The sequence below is a fragment of the Aphelocoma coerulescens genome, chromosome 4A, assembly GCF_041296385.1.
Source record: "Aphelocoma coerulescens isolate FSJ_1873_10779 chromosome 4A, UR_Acoe_1.0, whole genome shotgun sequence".
Lineage (NCBI taxonomy): Eukaryota > Metazoa > Chordata > Aves > Passeriformes > Corvidae > Aphelocoma > Aphelocoma coerulescens.
In genome coordinates this window covers 17,381,805-17,401,694 of record NC_091018.1, presented here as the reverse complement: position 1 = coordinate 17,401,694, position 19,890 = coordinate 17,381,805, and the positions used below count along the sequence as shown (strand labels likewise).

At 40.0% G+C, this 19,890-nt stretch overlaps 1 long non-coding RNA gene across 3 annotated transcripts in view; it reads left to right on the top strand.

The window, feature by feature from the left end:
* Positions 1–19,890, top strand: part of LOC138110510 (uncharacterized) — a 64,205-nt gene that overhangs the window by 23,675 nt on the left and 20,640 nt on the right. For 2 of the 3 annotated variants that reach the window (XR_011150970.1, XR_011150971.1), the window contains exon 4: positions 18,063–18,149. This is a non-coding gene — a long non-coding RNA (uncharacterized lncRNA). Of the gene's footprint in view, positions 1–18,062; positions 18,934–19,890 lie in introns of those variants that run through there. The other variant, XR_011150969.1, reaches the window with a different exon arrangement.

Sequence of the window (19,890 nt, the reverse complement as noted above, 5' to 3'; positions counted from 1 at the left end):
TGGCCTCAAATAACTCCAGTCTCTGTTTGCTTTCAATAAATCCAATTGCAGATTTATTGTGGTCAAAAGATATGAGTGAACTTAAAAGCACATAAAGATCTGCAACATGTTGGCAGATGGAGTGTGAACTATTTCTACCCCAGGCAGGGAAAAGCCATATTTTGGAGCATTTTAGGGTGTAGAAGGAGGTCATGGGTATTCATTGCCATAAAAGCAGATGCTGTTTGGAATTTCAAACCATTTCTGCCCCTCTATTCACCAGCTGGGTAAATGCCATTGTCAGGCTGAGGCACCTTAGTGATGTGGATGGACAAATACAACCAAATGAAGAGGAACAAGTATTCATGTAGCTGGAGGAGGTGGAAGGTCCTGACATGTTGGAAGGAGGAGGGACAGTGTGATATAAAGTGGGATTTGATCAATTCTTGCAGGCAGAATCTATTTAAGGCAGAGGAATCATCTGCAGCAAGCTGCCACCCCAGTAATTGGATTCCTAGAAGTCTTCCAGTTAATACAAGGTGCCAGAGTGCTTTAAACTGTGGAAGTTGAGAGTCCTCGTTAGTTTATATTTTCTGTTTTCTGTTTCTGAGGGCTGTGGCGTCAAAGTACATTATTTTGACAGAAGAAGAGAGGAAAAAGTAGTGAAATTAATATTCAGCATGCATATTCACAGTATCTGAGAGTAGATGATAGATGCTATGTATATGTGTGAAAGCTGGTGTCAAGAACTCATGAATTTAAACTTATGAAGGACAAGGCTTTACTCAAGCACGTGAGTTTGTCCAGCTTTTTCCTCTGTGCTGAAGTAGCTGGGAGCAGAAAACAATTAGCATTAGTAAGTCTCTCCTCTTTCAAATTAACAGAAAATGGACAAGAGCAGCTTCCAGTGCACACCTCTCAAGTTTGCACTGAAAATTTAAATAGTCCTGAAGCGTTGTTGGGAAAGCACATAAAGGAAAAATACTTTATCCAGTTGTTTTGCTATTTGACTTTACAACAGTGTTTGGTTTTGTTAATAGTATGGATAGATTAGCTATTAATGCTGGAATTTTATATTATTTATTATTAATTTATAATGAATAGTAATATGAAAGTGCCAGCAGCTCTCAAAAAGAAGCAAAGGGCGTGCTAGGATTTGTGAGGAAAGAGAACAAAGCAGAAAGCCCCGTGGTCTTAGTGTAGCTGCATCCTGAATACTGTGCCTTGTGCTGCTCCCATCTCTGTAAAAATGATGTCAAAAAGAATCTTTCAACAGAAGTTTTTCTCTAAGGAGAAAACTAGATAATGCCTGTCAGGAATGCTACAGGCTTGGGAAATGCCAAGGGAAGAGATATCATAGTTTAATTTTCCCAAGGGTTTTTCTTCTGCATGGATCCATAATTTATATTACCTTTGCAGGAACTTCTCTTAGTTCCCTTAGTAACTCTCGGTTTGTTTACCAATTACAGCATGCAAGGATAAAGCAGTTTGATTGCATTTTAAGTCTTCCAGGGGTTCTTCCCACAGCAATTTACTCTGCTTCTGTTGTCCAGCCTCAGGATTCCCCTTAAAAATCTATTTCCTCTTTAGACTTTGTAATCCATTAATTCAATTCTGCTCTGCTGCATAAGCAAATCTCACCCAGGACCTTGCCTAGAAAGAACTGACAGGATGTACCAGTGTTAAATTCAATGTCTCATGACCAGCTAATTAAGACTTCTTTTGAAATGGATTTATTACTTTTACCAGATGTTAAACTCTTACTGAAACAAGTGCCTCTATGGAAAAAACATTACTCATCAGACATAGCGTTTGTTACATGACATCAACTTCTGAATTTAATGTGATATGGGACTAATGTTCAGAAAAGTGTTTTTGTTTCATGAATTCCTTTCTTTGGATTGCTGTCCTGCATGGGAAAAGGATCTATCTTTTTACTACCAAACACGTATTAAGAGCTCTGTTGCCTGTTTTATTGGTAGATCGATATAACCCCAAATACAGGTTTAAGGGCTTCTCCTACTATAAAAGAGGAAAATAAGGATATGGAAATATATGCAAGATATGCAAATACGGAAGAAGTGAAGAATGTTGGAGAGCTGTGATAGCTCTGTGGTAGGCTACAGCATCTCATAGAGTTGTCACTGCCAGGGAGCCCATCCTTGTTCCTGAGATCATGTTGGCAGCTGCCTTCTGGTCTGTGGCATTGGTACCTTGCAATAACCTGAGCCTGTTTGAAAGAAGTTCTGTCTGTAAGAGTTCTGAGAAAAATCTGGGAACTCTTTTGGGCAGCTGATTTCTGAGCTGCAGACAGGGCTTCAAAGAACTGGCCAGCACAACAAAGTCAGTGGGAGAGTTGTAGACCCTAAAATCTCTGTCTGGAGGTTGCAAATGTATGATAAGCCATGTTCTGCTTTGTGTATGCTGCAGTAAGAGAGTGCTGTTGCTTCTAGAAAATGAAACTGTGATATGTGTGCAATGGGAGACTTGTCCCCAACCACTGCAGAATGCAGCTTCTCACCTCTGCCAGGTGTGCAGAGCTCTCTGCTGTCATGCTGCTGGCAGGGATGCTTTCATCCCTTCTCTAGGGGCTGTTTTTGTGTCTGTCCCCTTATTTTTGCCTTTGACCCAGTCCTTTTAAACCTACATTGTGCCATGTTTCAGAGTAGATCCATCTCTAAAGCCTTGCTCTAGTAACCTGGAGTTGAGGAAAGTCCATTTTCAAAGTTGTAGATCTAGGGTTACAGTCATTTATGTTGGAAAAACCCTCCCAGATCATCAAGTCCAACCTGGAACTGCCAAGCCCACCACTAAACCATGTGCCCAAGTGCCACATCTATGTGTCTTTTAAAGCCCTCCAGGGATGGTAACTCAACCACTACCCTGGGCAGCCAGTGCCAGTGTTTGACAACTCTTCTGCTGAATATGTGTCTTAGAGCAAACAAATTCCAATTTGTTAGTCATTGGCAGCAGAGATAAGAAAGGAAGAAGCAGCAATAAATTGATAAAGCAGTAATAATCCTGGCTGCCTCCAAAATAAGAAAAAGAAAAATCAGATTTTTTTGTTTTGTTGTTGTTTTACTTTGTTCCATTCTTGATGTTTTTGTGTCTGCAGTAAATTGCCACTGCAGATCACGCCTCTGACTGTATTTCAGTTGTAAGAAACCTGGACCTGAAAGAAGTGTGATTATCTGGAGTACTGGAGTGACCTGGCTGCAGAATGTGATAGCACTCTCTGATCTCACTTCTGCAGTCAGAGTTACTAGATTTGTGTGATGCCTTCAGCTATTACATGGACATTAAAGCCTTTTTCCACCATTTGATAACTTTCCTGATGGGCAACATAAAGGACAAGCAGAACTAGTTTTGCCCACAGGACTGCTGTAAAATGCTGGAACTTGCTGTACTTCCACTCTCCGTGCTTGAAAAAACGTGTTTGGAGACCCCTTTGCAAAATAAAGTTGCAGGTTGGGCTCTGAACTCTGAACTACTGATAAGTATTCCTGCACTCACTTCCTCCTGTTAGAGACACATGATTCCTCTGTGTGGAAAGATCATAGACATAATGATTTTAACTTCATCAAACTATTCCTTTTAATCGTTTCCAATCTGGAAAGGGCAGTTACTATTTTGGTGGAAGGAATCTAGAGATGACGCTTGGATTGAGTCAGAGAGGAAGGGGGGAAAGGACTGGAAATGAGCTACAGCAAAAGGCAAAAATCCATACAAGATGTTTGTACTGGGGGTAGGCCTGTCATACACAGATATTGACATCTTTGTAAATCCAAACAAATGTCCCTTGCCTGAGAAAGATTGCCTATTAGTTTCTTCAGTTAACAGTGAGGGAAAGCTGAGATGTGAGATAAGAGCTTTTAAATGTGAGGCAGTTGAGCCTGAGAACAGCACCTCATCTCAAGGACAAATAAGGAATATTTTCTGCTGCTCATAGGGGCCCATCCTGATAATGTGCCAGGGCTGCAAGAGGAACAACCTTACTGATTAAAGGGCAATTTTGTAGTGAGTGCAAGCAAGAGGTGTCACTCCTGCAGTAACAAGGTAAAGAGCACAAACACAGCCCTGTTGAGGAGCACTGTGGACACACAGGGTAAAGAGAGAGGTATTCAAGCAAAGGGGAAAAGTGAAGGAGGAAAACACCAGGGATAGAGAAATGGGCTTAGTAACAGTAACAAGAAATACCTGTCTGTGCTTCCCTTCTGGGGAAGAAAGTGGGAAAAAAAACCCCATTAACATTAAAAAACATTTAATGTTAGATTCTGTTATAAAGGGGATTGATCCACTAATCTTTCCAAGTGGACACTGATAGATGAAAGTGTCTCTGGACAAACCTTAGAGGTTTTTGTGCAAAAAGGCAGCTCTGACTTTCCTTGTCAGGACTGTAGCAAGTGGATTTCAGTGGTTTGTATTTGAAAGAATTGGAATACATGCTAGATTGGTGGCTTCCTTTAGAGCAGTTTTGGTTCTGCAGCATTTTAGAAAATCCAGAGAATTTTATATTCATTGGATTTGAAAGCAAGTTTCAAATCTGAATTCTCATGAGTTTCTCAAGAAAATGCTTTAAAGCTTTTCTTTTAAAAAAATTATTATTTTTATTTAAGGTTTGTTCATCTCTAAAGGTCTTTTGCAGGAAAATTCTTTTGCTTACACAAGCTTCCCATGAAACCCTGGCAGACTTACTTCAGCTTGTCTGGTGGGGCTATGGGTCACTGTTGACACCACTGTGGTCCAGGTCCAGATCCTGACCCATTCAAATACAGTCAGAGCTCTGGACACAGCAGAACTGGGAGATGAAGGATGCACTTGTTCCTGGGAGAGCAAAGTGCTTCATTTACTTGAAAAAGCACCTAAGCTTTCCAGAAGATTATTATTCACAACTTTGCTCCTGCAGGAAATAAGGCATCTTTAAGGCTTTATTCTGATTCAGAAATATTTTGAAATATCAGAATTGCTCTCAGAAAAAAAGTTACCAGCTTTGTCTGGAAGCCAATGATATTTGTCTGTATGTTTTATCTCTCTGCATTTGGCATAGCTTTGAGCTAGATATATTACTTGATTTTTAATCTTACTATTATATAAAATATTACCTTAAAAAATGGATAACTTTCCAGTAGTTCTTTCCAATCAGTCCTTTGCTTAGACTGGCTTTGTGCTTGTCACAGGGCATCAGCCTTGTACAAGCTTATGTTGCCCTAAAAAGCACCTTCATACTGTTTTGGCCTTGCAGAGGAAGGCTGGTTAGGGTATAGTTTGTGGGAGAATCAGTGGAATAAAGGAATGGGAAATTCCTTTAAGGAATAAGGAAAGGAATAAATAATAGTACATCAATCGGATGTACTATTCTTGAGAAAGGTTACAAGGGGTGATGGAAGCACAAGAGGGGCTCTGTCCTGAGAATTTTCTTTGATTTTCTTTTTAAAAAGAAAAGCTCTAAATGCAAAAAAGGCAGTTCCTTGTTCTCATGAACATTTCCTTCCTTGGTAACTGTTTCCAAGCCGAACTGTTGATGGAAACCTAATCAAAAGTCACTCCAGTCTTTGAAATCACTTGACAGCTTTTCCTCTCCTGTTTTAAAGCCTGTATGGGTGGATTGATCAGTCTGGTTAATGCTTTTTTTGTAGTAACTCCAGTGCCAAGAGGTCTCATGCTGGAGTCAGTGGCCTGAACATGCAGGGGCTTCTAGAGCAGGGGCAAACCTCTGTCAGAGACCAGACTGCCAGGAACATCGGGCTGTGCCAATTAATTCAAGTGTTTGCCTCTTGCTGCTCCCCTGTGCCAGTGTCAGCAGCTCATGTACAGCAGCACCAGAGGAGGTGTTGCACAAATTCTCCAGTGCAGGGAGATTCTAGGGGTTTTATTTTTGCCTTGACTGCTTCAGCTCCATCTGTGTTTCCTGGTGGAAATCTGCAGCTGTATGGATGTTTGCAGGAATTCCTTGGCAGCATGCAGTCAAACACCAGCCAGGGAAGCATACTTTGGATGGAGGAATGATCCCATCTCTCTGAAATTACTTGTTTTCTTAATCTCATGGTACTGAATCCAAAAGGACACTCAGAAGGAGAAAAAATTGGTGGCTAGCAATGTTTCTGCTTTGGTTTAAGTGAAGAGGTTACTAAAAAACCAAAAATTTGTTTGGTTCTGGTGCTTTTTTGCATTGAAGTATTTAAGTACATCTTTTATTTTTCCTATTTCCAAGTGCATGGCAAGCATTTTGAATTTAGTGCAAAAAATGTATCTTCTTTTCTGACATGCAGAGACGGACACGTGAAAGTGAGGGTTTTTATATTCTAGAAGTTAAGGTGAGAACATGTTAAATAAAGAGAAATTGGTTTTGACTGTGGATGAGTGAATTTGCCTTAAAGCTATTGTATTGTATTGTTTTTAGAACAAATTTCCCTTTTCTGAAAGCTAGATTTTAAAAAGAACCTTTACCATCTTCTTAGTCTGATGATCCATGTTTGCAGCCAACTCAAAATGATTCCCAAAACAGACACTCGTAAAACAGCCCACAGACCTTACAAAAGGGAGTAAAGAACTTGTTTCTGTCCAAATTCAGGTAATACTTGAATTTACTGTTATTATGGTGCCAGAGTTACATGGTAGCAGAAATTTCTGACAGCACCATGGCACAGCAGAAGTCATGACCACTTGCTTCAAAGGTGACTGCACTTTTAACCTCTGACCAAGGATTTCTGGTGGACAGCGTGACCCAAAGTCTTGCATCTCAGGAAGTCTCTCATGTGAAATGTTTTTTAGGAGAAATAAAGTTTACAATGATGAAAAGCTATAAATTAAAAGAAAAAAAAACTCAAACAGCAGAATTTGATTAAAAGTGAATGAGGCAAACAAGTCTCAGTCCCTGTGTGCCCTGGGTCTCCTGAAAGCCAGGTTATGTGAATTTTATTGCACACAGAGGGGAAGCTGCTGCTGTTTGAGTTGTGCCATGGCCTCAGTTTGCAAGGAATGTGAGAGCAGGACTCGAGACAAGCACTGCTCCACAAAAAACTACCTGTTTCTACTCCTGAGTGCAAATTCCAGGCACTCACAATTCGAAATGCACATAAAACCCTGCAGCATAGCTGGTACCCTCTCTGCAGCCCAAAAGTGTTGTCAGACTCACTGGGAAGTGAGTTGTTTGATGTGATGTTCTACTATCCCTGATAAAATCAAACGAGGAATTCTGTATTTACTGACTGTCCAGCTTCCCTGAGCTTAAACACTCAGCAGAGAAATGAGGTTTAAGTATTTGTCTCTAATTGTATTTGTGTTCTGTATAGTTGTGGAGATTAATTGACAGTCTTCTATCCCGTTGGGGACACTTCACCGGCTGCCTTTGGGCAGCAGGGATGGGTGATGGGCCTTTTGAGTCCCCCCACAATTGTTTCCTATGGTAAAGAGTGTGTGTGATGTCTGTTTTCCATCTGTGAAAAGCCACAAGTCTTTGAAGTTGTAGAGAACAAAGCATTCTGGGATGTCAGCCGAGAATTCAGGACACGGGGACATGGGGGAAATCTTTAACCAGACTGGAGTTTTGCTGAGAACTCTCCAGTGCTCCAAACTGAGGCTTAAACTGACACCAACATTTTATTGGGGTATGCCATTTGTTTTTCTTGGTGGAAAATATATAAAACTGAGGAGGCAAAGCATGGAGAAACAAGTATGATACTAAATATATTAATGCCTACTATAGAAGCAGCATTCCTTCCTCGGGATTAATTTTACTGAGAAATGAATGTGAAACACTTGTGAAATGAGTCATTCAATTTGTCAGTCCTAAATTAGTTGGCTTAACTTAAGAAAGTACATTTTATGTTTACTAATGTAACTATAGCTATGAAGAATGTGGCTGAAGAAGCCTCTGTGATGTTACTGGTGGCTAATTTGGAAAACATTTTCTACATGTGACTTCCATATGCATCTCTGCTGGGAGGGGAAATGAAAGCCTGATTGTGCAAGCCCTTCCTTGTTTTGGCACACTTGAATGGACTGAGGAATATACTCAACTTTGAGAGGAAAAATTTCCCAGCTGTGCTGAGTAACCCTAATGTGCTTCCAGTAGTCTTCCCAAGTGTTACTCACTGGGATTATTTAGAGGTACATCACTCATTCTTGTTTCCCAGGCAGAAGTGGCCGCTTGCACAGAAGTCAAACATAATTGTTCATATATAGTTTTATCTCTTCTGAGGTAATAATCAGTGTTGAAGAAGCCCTGGCAATAAATGCTGACCATTGCTGCAGAAGGTCAAGGTCTTCTTGCTCCTTGCACTTTGGAACTGGAGAACTTGATAAAGAGGAAAGGATGAAAGAGGGCAATAATGCTGCTGTAGTTTTCTCTTTTTCCTGCTCTGGAAGAAAGGGCATCCAAGGTGCTTTCCTTATGGCTTTGGAGTCACAGAAGAAAGGCAGTTTGAGCTGATAATTGATTTTTCTAGCGAACAGAAGGCCAAATAGTGACTCATGGGCTAAATCCTGTTTGCAAAGCAATCTTCTGACCTGAGAAAATGACAAATGACTGGTGGCTGTGTGACTTATAAGCTCTTCAGCACAGAGAAGTAGCATTGCAGCCAGTCCAGAGTCGTTCACAGGGCTTCTACTCCTGAAATAAGAAAGGTCCAGTCTTGTTTAAGCAATGAATCCCACTTTCTAGGATGATTGACAGCTACCATGGCATGGAAATAAACTGCCCTGGCATCACTGCAGGTTTTAGTGCAGGTCACAGGTCCTGTAAGAACCTTGTCAATCATTGCACTCAATTGTGCAGTAAAGAACAAAATCAAAACAAAAAATTCTATCAGAGTATTAGTATTTAAAATGATTGCTCGTAAAAATCACTTATGTGTAGAAGCAGAAGCAACAAAGCTGCTTTGAAATGGTTAAAATAAAACCAAAACCAACGTGCAGTAACTGCAGTGATGGACAGAGCAGGAAGGTGAAGGCTGAAAGAGGCTGCAGGCATTGCAGGTGCACCCAAAGCTGAGGAGCACAACGCCGAGGGGAGGGAAATGTGCAGCAGCAGGCCCAGTACCAAAAGCTGCTTCAAGTAAGTTGTCTGCATGTGCCTGATTTTACAAGCTCAAGCTGTAAGTAACAAAACCAAAATAAGCTCTGTTTGTTATGAATCATTATTGACTACATGATGTATAGTGTAAGTAGCTTGTGCAAGTGACTGCAGGTGCAGGTGGTTTTTATATTGCCTTTCTCACTGATTGGAATAAGGTCACTTTGTCTCCGTGTGACATTGGTTTGGATTAATTACAAATTTTCCATACAGTATATCATCCTTGAAAAGCAGTGTGGTAAGACTTTTGGAGGTGGAATGATTGACACCAAAGAATAGCAAAGTTAAAGGCAGCTTTTTCATTTCCATCAACAAAATCGCACCCTTTCTTGTTCTTCTGCTTGGCTAGTGCATGTGGGTGGCCTGGAGTTTGAGAAAACAATTTTGGAATTGAAAAAATGTCAAGTATTGATTCTAAACCTGGGTGTTGCTGCTGTGTATTGCTGTGGTTGTTGGGCAGTGAGAGTGGTATTGTGGAATGTAACCAGGGCACTGGTGCACCAGGTTGTCCATTCCTTCACACATCTGAGTAGCTCCTCTTTTCTTCAGGCCATCTCATCTCCCTACTACAGCAGTATTTCAGGAGTAGCAGAACTTGTGTCCTTTTAATGTTTTTTTTCTAACAAGGAAAAAGGAACAGGTCCTTATTTTTGTTCCTGAAAACAACAACAACAAAAATTGGAAGTTTTGAGATGACTGGAAAAATAAAACAGTGCACTATCATAAAGCACTTTTTTGCAATGCTTCTCTCAAGTATTGTAGAATTGCAATATTTCATTATGTCATTTCCAAAATAAAACTGTTACTTTTTCAGGTTGGGTTCAGTGTTTGTTGCATAACAATTGTTTAGCATCAATGCACCAAAAAATCCATGTAAGCCGTTCAAGGTATCAGAACTTCTAGAAAGGAAAACTATTACTAATTGTGGACTTTTCCCAACCTACATAAATTCTATTTTTGAATATATTCAACATAATTGCTCATTATGTAAGTATGTTAAAATGTACAACACCCTTACCATGTCTTCCTTCATTGAGTGTCATGCTGTGAATTACAAATCTGTTAATGTAGAAGTGTAACTTGCACATTCCAAATGCAAAGATCTATTTTCTGTTCCAAGTCTGTTATGAGACCATCTGTGATTGCCAGTTTGTAAGAAGTGGATAGGAGCAATACGAGCTTGCATGCAGGTTGTACATAAACTCTGCACTCTTTCTAACTACTGTAGCATGCAGTTTGTCAGCTTTAGAGAACATCGACCAACTTTTTGTCTTAAGTTATGAAAATTTATGCAGTATTTATGTTCCAAAGCTTTTTCATAATTGCTTTCTGACTAAGAAACCATTAAGAGCCCAAATTATAAAAATCATAATTAACTGGGTATGTGGTATTGCTGTCTAGCAGCGATCTCTTTATGCAAGAGATGTGGTCTGCTTTACAAATGAGGATTTAGTCATCACCTATACCAGGTTAATACAGGGGAGAGGCTCCATCACTGCAGGTTAATCAGGTGTGATGGGGGCTTTTTGGCACTGGGACTGTCTCAGCAGGCAGTGCAGTGCTGTGCTGCTGTGTGGAATCAGCCAGCACAAACCCAGCTGTGAAGCAGAGGAGTCCTGGGGTGATGGAGAGCTCTGTGTTCAGTCCCCTTTTCTGGGTGGGCAAGAGGTTTGTTGGCTGTACTGGGACTGCTGCTTTGTGTAACCTACTTGTGGTGGAAGTGTTGTCAGCCAGGCACTGACATCAAACTGCTGAGCCATCAGAACTTGCAGAGAAACTCTGGCATTTCTCCTCCTTTGCAGGACAGAATTATTCTTTTCAGGGTGGCGATTGTGCAGTGGTTCTCTGAGCCAATCCACGGGTACAAATGTGTTGCTTCTGTCAGCTGCTACTTATTTTATGGGTTTTTTTTCTCCCCTTTCACCAAATGACAAAGCTGCAATGATGCTATGGATTGGCTTGGACTTATGAAAGTCACAGTACATGGCATGTTTTAAAGCAAAGGGTGTAGGCTGGCTCACTGCTGTTGCCCACAGTCCAGCATGTGTGTTTCATAGGGAAGACCAAGGAATTAACATCTCCAGTGCAGCTACATGGAAATATTTGAGTTAAAGCATGTTTTTGCAGAAGGATAAAGTCAGGTGATTACAGAACACTTGCCTGACCTGCCAGCTGGTAGAAGCACTGTGTTTCTCTCCAGCATCTCCATTCAGCTGCAAGAGGTCTCTTGTTGCCTATCAGAGTTCTAATTTTGCTGGGAAAAAAAATGAAAAATGTGCGTCAATGGTGCCATAGTCTAAACTATTATGAACTGCAGAGTTTTTTTAGCATTTCATAGTCAGTGTGGGTTACCACAGATAATAATAGTATCCTCTGCACTGTGCAAGATTGTTCTCAAATTTTAATGGCTGTTTTGATCTTATTGGGAGTTAGCAAAGAAGCTCAGTGTGGGCTAAATGAGGTAAAGATGAATTTAGGATGCATTTTTTTGAACATTTAATCAAACTTCCACTCAACTTTAAGAATTAAGAAATCTGACCTACGACCCCCTAACTCATCTATCCATCCAGCAGTAGCTTTTCTCATCTGTGGGAGCAGTATTTTCTCTGTCCACACCTCAAAAATTCACAAATGTTTGAAACATTGATACATTTCCCTTGATGTATTTCTTTCTTTCTTTTTTTTTTTTAAATAATCAAATTAACTCCTGAGCTCTTCATTATATCCTGACAGTGGACCCATCTTCAGAAGCAACTATAAATTATGCATCTATTTTAACCTTGTTTCCTGAGGCAATTAAATTTTTTTGGAGACATTGTCAGTCTGTCCCTCTGTGTTCACCCAACAACTTTTTAACCTGTTGTCAGATTACTGTAAAACCTGACAGAGAGATGGATATTCAACTTACAAAATCTGGAGTAATTCCATGAAAGCAGATGGCTAATTAAAGGAAAGCAACCCAATTAGTGTCCGTAAGGAAAATGTTTCATCGTGTGCTTAGCACTTGAGTTCATGGAATTTACATGAAATACCCCAAATATAACAAAGCTTTCATTAGTGCCAGCACTGTGTTACACATTATGGAGTCACAAACCTACCAGAACTGTTAGTTCTGCAACTCATATTTTCCTGTTGCCATTAACTATTTTGAGGAAAACAACCAAAACTAGTTTGGAAATTGATTTAAAATTTGTATTTCTAGACCAACTACTTCTTTTACACCATTATTTTTGTATTATTATAGTAAAATATGAGGCACAGTGTGCCCTGGCAGCCAGGAGGGCCAACTGTGTCCAAGCCTATTTGTGATATGGATTACAGCTTGATTATTTGAAAAAAAAAAAATCATAATTAGTCATTATAATTCCTTACCTTTTGTTATATCTCATTATTTTTCTTTTTTCCCCCTCTCTCCATATGAAATAAATCATCTTGTGTTTTTATTCCACACTGCCCCAGACCAGCATCATCCAGCACCTGTGCTTTTCCAGAATGCTTCAGTGAAAGTTGTGCAGCGAGGCCACTGCAGTTTAAAGGCCTTTGAAAGTGTCTGTAAAATTACAAGGCATCACTTCTGGTACAGCAGCAAAGATCCATTTTGTCTGGCAAACACTGGGTAGCAGAAAGGGAGGAAGGCTTGTACTTGTAGTGTTCCAGTGCTGCTGTTTGAACCGAGTCTCATTATATTTCTGTGACTGTTCCTCTCTCCACTGAGCTGCCTTCAGCTGGGTCCCAGCTAAGGAGATGTCAAAGTTAAATTAGTTCCTGTAATTAGGATGCCCAACCTCGCTGGTGGAACAGCAGCTAATGCCTGAGGATTGTAAATGCATGTACCAGCTCAAGAAACAAGTTTCTGGATAAAACTGCCAATTGTTCCTGTGTCAGGGAGTGGAGCAGAGCCCGGGGGGTATCAGTGCTCTTCTGGGCACAGTGTGCACAGCTCGCTGGTGGGCTGTTCTGACCAACAAACTACTCAGAAAAGGGGGAGTTTTGAAGATGCTCTGTGGAGCTGGGATTGCAGTTTTGCTGATCTGATTCGTGTTTCCTTGACAATAGGTATAAAATTATATCAGAAGCCATGGTTTACTCCAGTTTTGGAATATATCATGGTATAAGATCAAGATGATGCTCTTTATTGCCACTGAAACAAAAAGAAGTCTTTTGCTTAGTGATTAATCTCTCCAAAGAGGTTCCCAGAAACATTCACGTGCATGCTATTATTTTACTGGCATGGTTCTTGTTGGGTAAAGGCAGTCTTTGCTGTGCTGTAGAGAGCTACATCTTAATATTGCCTTTTCTTTTGGGAAGGCAAATTCTAGGTATTATCAGACTGTATCTCCTGGAATTCACCTGATAGAGTGTCTCTTTCTAGAACAACTGTAGACAAAGAAGCCTTGCAGCCTGGGAGATGATATTTTCCTGAGTTTACCAACATTCACTGTTTTAAATCTTACTGGTCTGGTGATCCTTGCAGTGCCCTGTATCTCTGTTTATTTTTAAGCTTCTCATCTAAGTGATATCTTGTGATAATGAGTTTCACAATTTAATTGCACTGTGTAAAGCTGGATTTTTGTTCATCAAGTTAATAATTCACTTTGAGTGAATGTCACATTTTTCTTGAGCCCTGGGACCTGAGGAACAGAAGATAGAAGTTCAAAAATACTTTAAATTGGATAAGGTGATCTAGAAGTCAGGAGGGCAAACCTCCACAGGTGCATGAATTTGTCACCTTCTGAAGTGCTATTTAGGAAAATTTACTTTATTTGAAATTATGCAGACAATGCTTTAGCCAGCATCAGAATTCTTCTAATTATTTTGACTGATGATAATACAGTGGTACCTCTGGGATGGAATATGAAAGCATCTTCCAGCATCCGGTACCTGTTCCTCACTTCAGTAGCATCAATTGATCTTGACTCTTCTGGCATCAGTGGAATTGCAGCTCCTGTGTAAAATCAGAGAGTGGGAAGTTGAAACGCTTTGTTTCTGCTTTGGTTTCTTTTTGAGTTTCTTTTGCCATCCTGATTACTGAATGAACCAGGGTCAGTTCTCTGCTGTTTTCATGTCCCTGTGCCAAAGGCAAAAGGAAAAAAAAGTATGAAAGTGGAAGCTGTGCTCTTTCAATTTATAATCCCTTAATTTACACTCTTTGCACAGTTTTGAAGACAAAAGGCTTTAGTGCATGAAAGTATCTTGTTCTAGGTTACTCTCCTTTTTAGGGGTTTTATTAAACAATTATGTTAATCATAGGTCTCCTGACTTCTGGTTCTTTCTCTTTTGCACCTAGCTGACAATAGTGAAGGAACAAAAAGTAAGTACAGAGATAAATTTTTTACTCTCTTGATCTCTGTTTAACCTGCCATAAACATGTGGAGGTTTTTATGACAAGTAATTATGTTTTTTCTGTTTGGTGCTTTTTGTTTGAATTTTTCATGTCGAATAGCTATTAGCACCCTTGAGTTTGATTCTTTTCTATATTTTATACTGCCTGTGAGGAGTTTTCATTCCCTTTTCTTCTGACAGGGTAGTGCAGAAGAACGGGTTAAACTTAATCTGAGTTATTTTTGTAGTTTGAAGTGAACACACTCTCATGGAGTAATAGCAAACTGTTATGATGCTGAGATTTCTCCTGTCAGGGTGGTTATTTTAACACAAGCCATGATGGCAACAAGGACATCAAGCAAACAGAATTTCCCATGAAGTTACCCTAGCTGTATATTTTGCTCCTAACCTGCCTGCATAAAGTGCTAATTTTTTTTTGGTGATATCTGCAACATGAGCCTCATCAGCTCTGAAAGTTCCTCCCTTCAGAAAGCTTGGCAGAACATTTCTTCCCACCTAATTAACAATTCTGTTGCCTCAAACTATGCATTTTGGTTCTAAAATTATGTAAATCAAGAGCACTCATATCCAGAAACCAATTTATCGTCATTGCTGTGCTCTGTGGCTGCCTGAAGGTGCAGAGAGCTGACATCTGCCTGGCCACAAGAGTTCACACAGCTTTAGAAATGCAGTTCTAAGCTGTCACAGTCTGCAGCTGTTGGGAGGACTCTAAAAGTAGCTTTACTGCAGAATCCCCCCAAACTCTTATGTGGTTAGGAGCTGTACAGAATAACAGAGAAAATGAATTTTTGTTATGGGGTCTGTGATGGATTCTCTCTTGTATGTATTTTTCTGAAACAGTCTGATGCTTGAGGGAGTTTGTTCCACCACATTATACTCCTCTTTTGTTGCAGAAGCCAGGAGCTGATGGTGGTGCCACATTTTGGATGTGTGACCTGTGAGGTGATGTGTGGGGCAGCACCGGGGGCGGGATGGGAGGGATTACTTAGCAGGGGTTGGTTGCTCACGTTTGCTGCCATCAGGATGGGCTCAGTTCAGTGCCACCGCAAATTCTGCCGTGCCAACCCACCTGGCTGTGCCGAGCACCGGGGCTTTGGGTGTCAGCGAGGGCTGGAGGGAACTTGGCACAGCTCCCGAGCCATGTGAAACCCCCGATGTGTTGCACCCAAGGCGCCGTGGTGAAGGACGAGTGCTAAGGTTCCTAATTCAAGCACATAAAATTTGGTCAATACCTCCCCCTTGTGCATGTGTTGTGTGGTCTCCTGCTGTGGCAGTGTCTTCCTCCTTGCTCGAGGATGAGGAGCTTCATCTGGGGCTGAACTGGGGTTTTGCAGCACCCGTGGCTGCTGATCCTGACTAACTGTGGTCGAGGAACTGGGAAGGCATCAGTGACTGTGGAGTTACAGGGGAAAAGGGAGGATCTTGAATACTTTTAATCTGAGCTGCAATTCCACCCAATACCCCGTGCCTGTGCTATTTAACTACACGTTTTCAGTGTCTGTGCACATGTGTCATAATGCAGTGAAACGTCCTAAATAAACCAGAAAAGTATTTTGTGGTGCTTCTGCCACAGTCCTCATAAAAGGTGTTTCTCATGGTCTTATCAGGTCTGTACACAGATTTTTATTCCTGTCCCTTACTTGGCTTGCCACCATCACTGATTCCTGATGACCAGTGATTCACTGAAATGCTGAATCTCTATATCAATTCAAACATCCCGTTGTCAATAATAAACTGGCTGCATTCATGTCCAGAAGACATGCAGCCATATAGAAATGTTCATTGTCATTCTGACTAGCATAAAATAAGCTTATGGAAGTTTAATGCAGACCTATTGCTCAGAGGAAAATCCCCCTGCTTGCATCAGGATGCTGAAATGACACAGCTGTTAGTTTATCCAGTCACCTGCTTTCTCCTTTGCCTGATAGAATTGTTGAAATCATGGCTCTGCTCTTTATTCCCTATTTCTGCTCGTAAATCTTCTATGACAGGAAAAAACCTAAATGTATTGTGTTGGTGTAGGGAATTAGAGTATTATTTTCTTTTTGTTGTTGTCGTCTAGCTAGAGAAATGTATTTCCTGTCACAGCTGTTTCCAAGGAAAAACACATTTCCATTATTTGCTTATAATTTCTATTACTATGATGTGAAATGTTTGCACTTCCAAATGCGTGAAGAACAGTTGGAGATATTTGGTTCTCAGGGCTGAAATTTCGACATACCTGTTCCATAAAATCTGAAACACAGACATGTTAAAAGAAAAATGTATTCTGAAATATAGATGTACGTTTTGCGGCAAGGCTTTAAGTCAGACAATATGCATTCAAATGTTAAAGAGACTTCATTTAAAAAACATATTTGATATACCTCTGAAACACTTTTCTTTTATCTGAAACTGTCACCACATTCAAAATGAATACAATTTAAATTCCTGAGTACTTAATGTCATTACATAAGTAGAAAGTTCCAAACATGATTGTGTTTATATTGACTCTGTTTTTCTGAGGATTGGATTCACTGCATTAAAACTTTACAGGAGAAATCAATATTTTTTTTCCACTTACAGAGTCTTTTTTAATGACTTTTTTTGCAATGTGACATTAAGAAAAGATGTACTTTCTTAGCTGCTTTGTAAAAGCTGGTTTGTTTTCTCACTCTGATCTTTCCACAAAGATAATTTGGGAAGGGCAAGAGTTAAACTGAAGTACTGGATTTTCAAAAATATGGGACAGACTGAAATACATACCTTTGAGCTGTCCCTATGCCTTGTGTGTACCAAACCCCTTATTTCATGGAGTGCATAAATCCAGAAAAACACATTTCTGATCCCATACCAGAACACATGCGTGCTCTGCTGTCATTTCTAGAGATGTATCTCATAATTTAAACATGAATTTTAGCTTTATATCTAGCCCATTAAGGGGAAAAGTAGCATTTCATGTAGCTATTAGCTTCTCTAATGCATGGTGACACTGTGCAATTTGCATGGCAAGATGATCAGGGGTATTTTGCAATAGATTTATCTATTCCTATCCCCTCCACTGAACTTTTTTTTTTTTTAATTCTGTGGGGCATTTAGTCTGTTCAGAGCTAAAGAATTGCATAATTTAGGAAAAAGGAGCCTTGATGGGAAACTGCATTTCTGAGGCATATATCAGATAAGATGTTGCTGTCAGATCTTGTCATTAGATAGGAGGAATATCAGCACAAAAATAAGTCTTTGTACCCCTTGACATCTATGTTAAGAAGTATTTATGCAAGAATTAAGTTTCTGCTGCAGTGAATGGAGCTGATGTTTGTTATCCATTTATTCAAAAGTGGACTTCTGGTGATGCTCACATCTTTGAGGAGGGCAGGTGAGACTCACCAGCAGCTGTTCTGTCTTTAGCATTGGACTATCAATATCCCGGGGAAAAAATGTAAATGTCATGTAAATCATTCTGGGTGGAGTTCAGTCCAGTTGCAGTAAGAAGCCTGATTACTTTGTTTTGACCTCTGGTAGTCTCAAATGTGGATATATTTCCAGTAAAATAAAAGGATGCCCATACAGGCTTTGGGCTGCTTAACATATATTTCCTACTTCAATAGAACTGGAGCATTACAAGGACTCTACCCTATTTTTCAAATAAATAGAATTGTCCTTTTTTTTTTTTTTTTTTGTCCTCTAGGCTGAAAACTCATTAATAATAACCAGCAGCACCAAGATTTCTTAACTCACCTTGACTGAGAACAAGAGACTCCAGAGTCGTTAGAAGGTCTGTAGAAATGATGCAGATTTACCAGAAAATTCTTTTTCTAAGCATTACAAAATTGGATTACAGTTCCCTTTGGATGAAATCTTTCAAATATATAAAATAATACCTCAAAGCTTCATGATGTAATTTGGTATCAAAATAGCAGAAATGAGTGAATGTCACTCTTCTTGGGAATTACTCTTCTAGAACTCAGTAACTCACAGCTAGAAATACAGACTTTACAGTTTCTTTTTAATCTCAGCCTACTGGCACCTTTAGCTTAGATGCTGCAAAATGTATCTTTCTGCAACTAGTTCAGTGAATTTCTTAAACTGTTATCCCAAATTCTAGATGTTATCTCTATCTTATTTTATTCTCAGGTCTATAGCTTTATTTAGAATCACATTGTTTTCTGTGATTTTTAACATGTTGTGTCTTCTGTCACTCATTTTGCCACTTCCAGTGTTCTGGTTCCAATATATCTGGTTTCCACTGCTAAAATTATGTGTCTTCAGTTGATTTGCATTCAACACTTGCCCACTTCTTAACTTTAATAATATCCCTGGCAGTGTTAGGTTTGCAGTTGGACTCTCTGGCCTTAAGGTTTTTTCCAACCTAAATGATTCTATGATTAATTCTTCATTGTGAGTAAAAGCTTGTTGCTACTATAGAAAAATGCATTCTACAGTGTTGAAATAATTTAATTGCAGGCAAATTCTCTCATTGTTTGACCTTTTGAGTTTGCAGCTACTGTGCTGATTTAATGTTCATTGTGTAGTGCAGGACAATAAATTATCACATCTTCTTCCCTGGTAAAGATATGTTATTTACCAAAGTCTACTGAAATTTATGAGACTAAAATGGCATAAGGAATTCAGTAGCTACATTTTCAACGTTTTAAAATGAATTTTCATAATTAACTTCTCACCACATGCTTGAAGGACAGGAATGAAGTAATCTTGTTGTAACTGCTAGCATGTGCATTTTACAAATATTTCTGCCTTTCTGTGGACTCTCTTTGGAATAGATTCTCTTTTTGGTTGCTCTGATAGCTTCCAGTGCTGCAATCATGGATGTAATATTCCAAGTTCACAGGGGTGTCTGTGCCACAGCTGAGCTCTGATAGCCAACTCCTATAAGCACGCTTGCAAAAGGCACCAAAATCTTCAGGTCAGACCTATGGAAATTAGTAAATGTTTCAGGTGAGCAACAGCTTGTCCTTGTGGAAAGCAGCTGGTGTGGAGACCAGAAGCAGCTTGTCTGATTTGTTGTACTTGGCCCTGGTGCCATGGAGATTAAGAAAGGAACCATTTCTAAGGCATGAGGCATCAAAGCTTTCTCCCGTGCTTTAGCAGACTGTCCCAGCCTGACATTGCTGGCAGCAGGGACAGGCTGCTTTACATTCACTGGGTAAGTGCTAGCAGAGATTCACTCTTTCCGACTTAACATATGTTTTGGGGGATTCAGAGGCAGCCACCTGCATCTTCAGTATTGAGATGGGAGTAATAGCGTGGTAATACCTGCCTTCTGCCTGAGTGTTATTAATATTTAGCTTCCTTATGTGTGGGGGTTTAATTTCCTGAGAAATATCCTAGTACAGAGTGACTAAATGGCTCTGACTGCAGGAGGATGCTGCCACACCTCTCCCCAAAGCCCGATCCTTGGCTAAAACCCCTTTTCTAACACGGTCCAGTGTCTCTCTGAACAGCAATCCATGTTGGCAGATGCAAGGGATGTTTCAGCCAAGGGCACTTGATGGGAC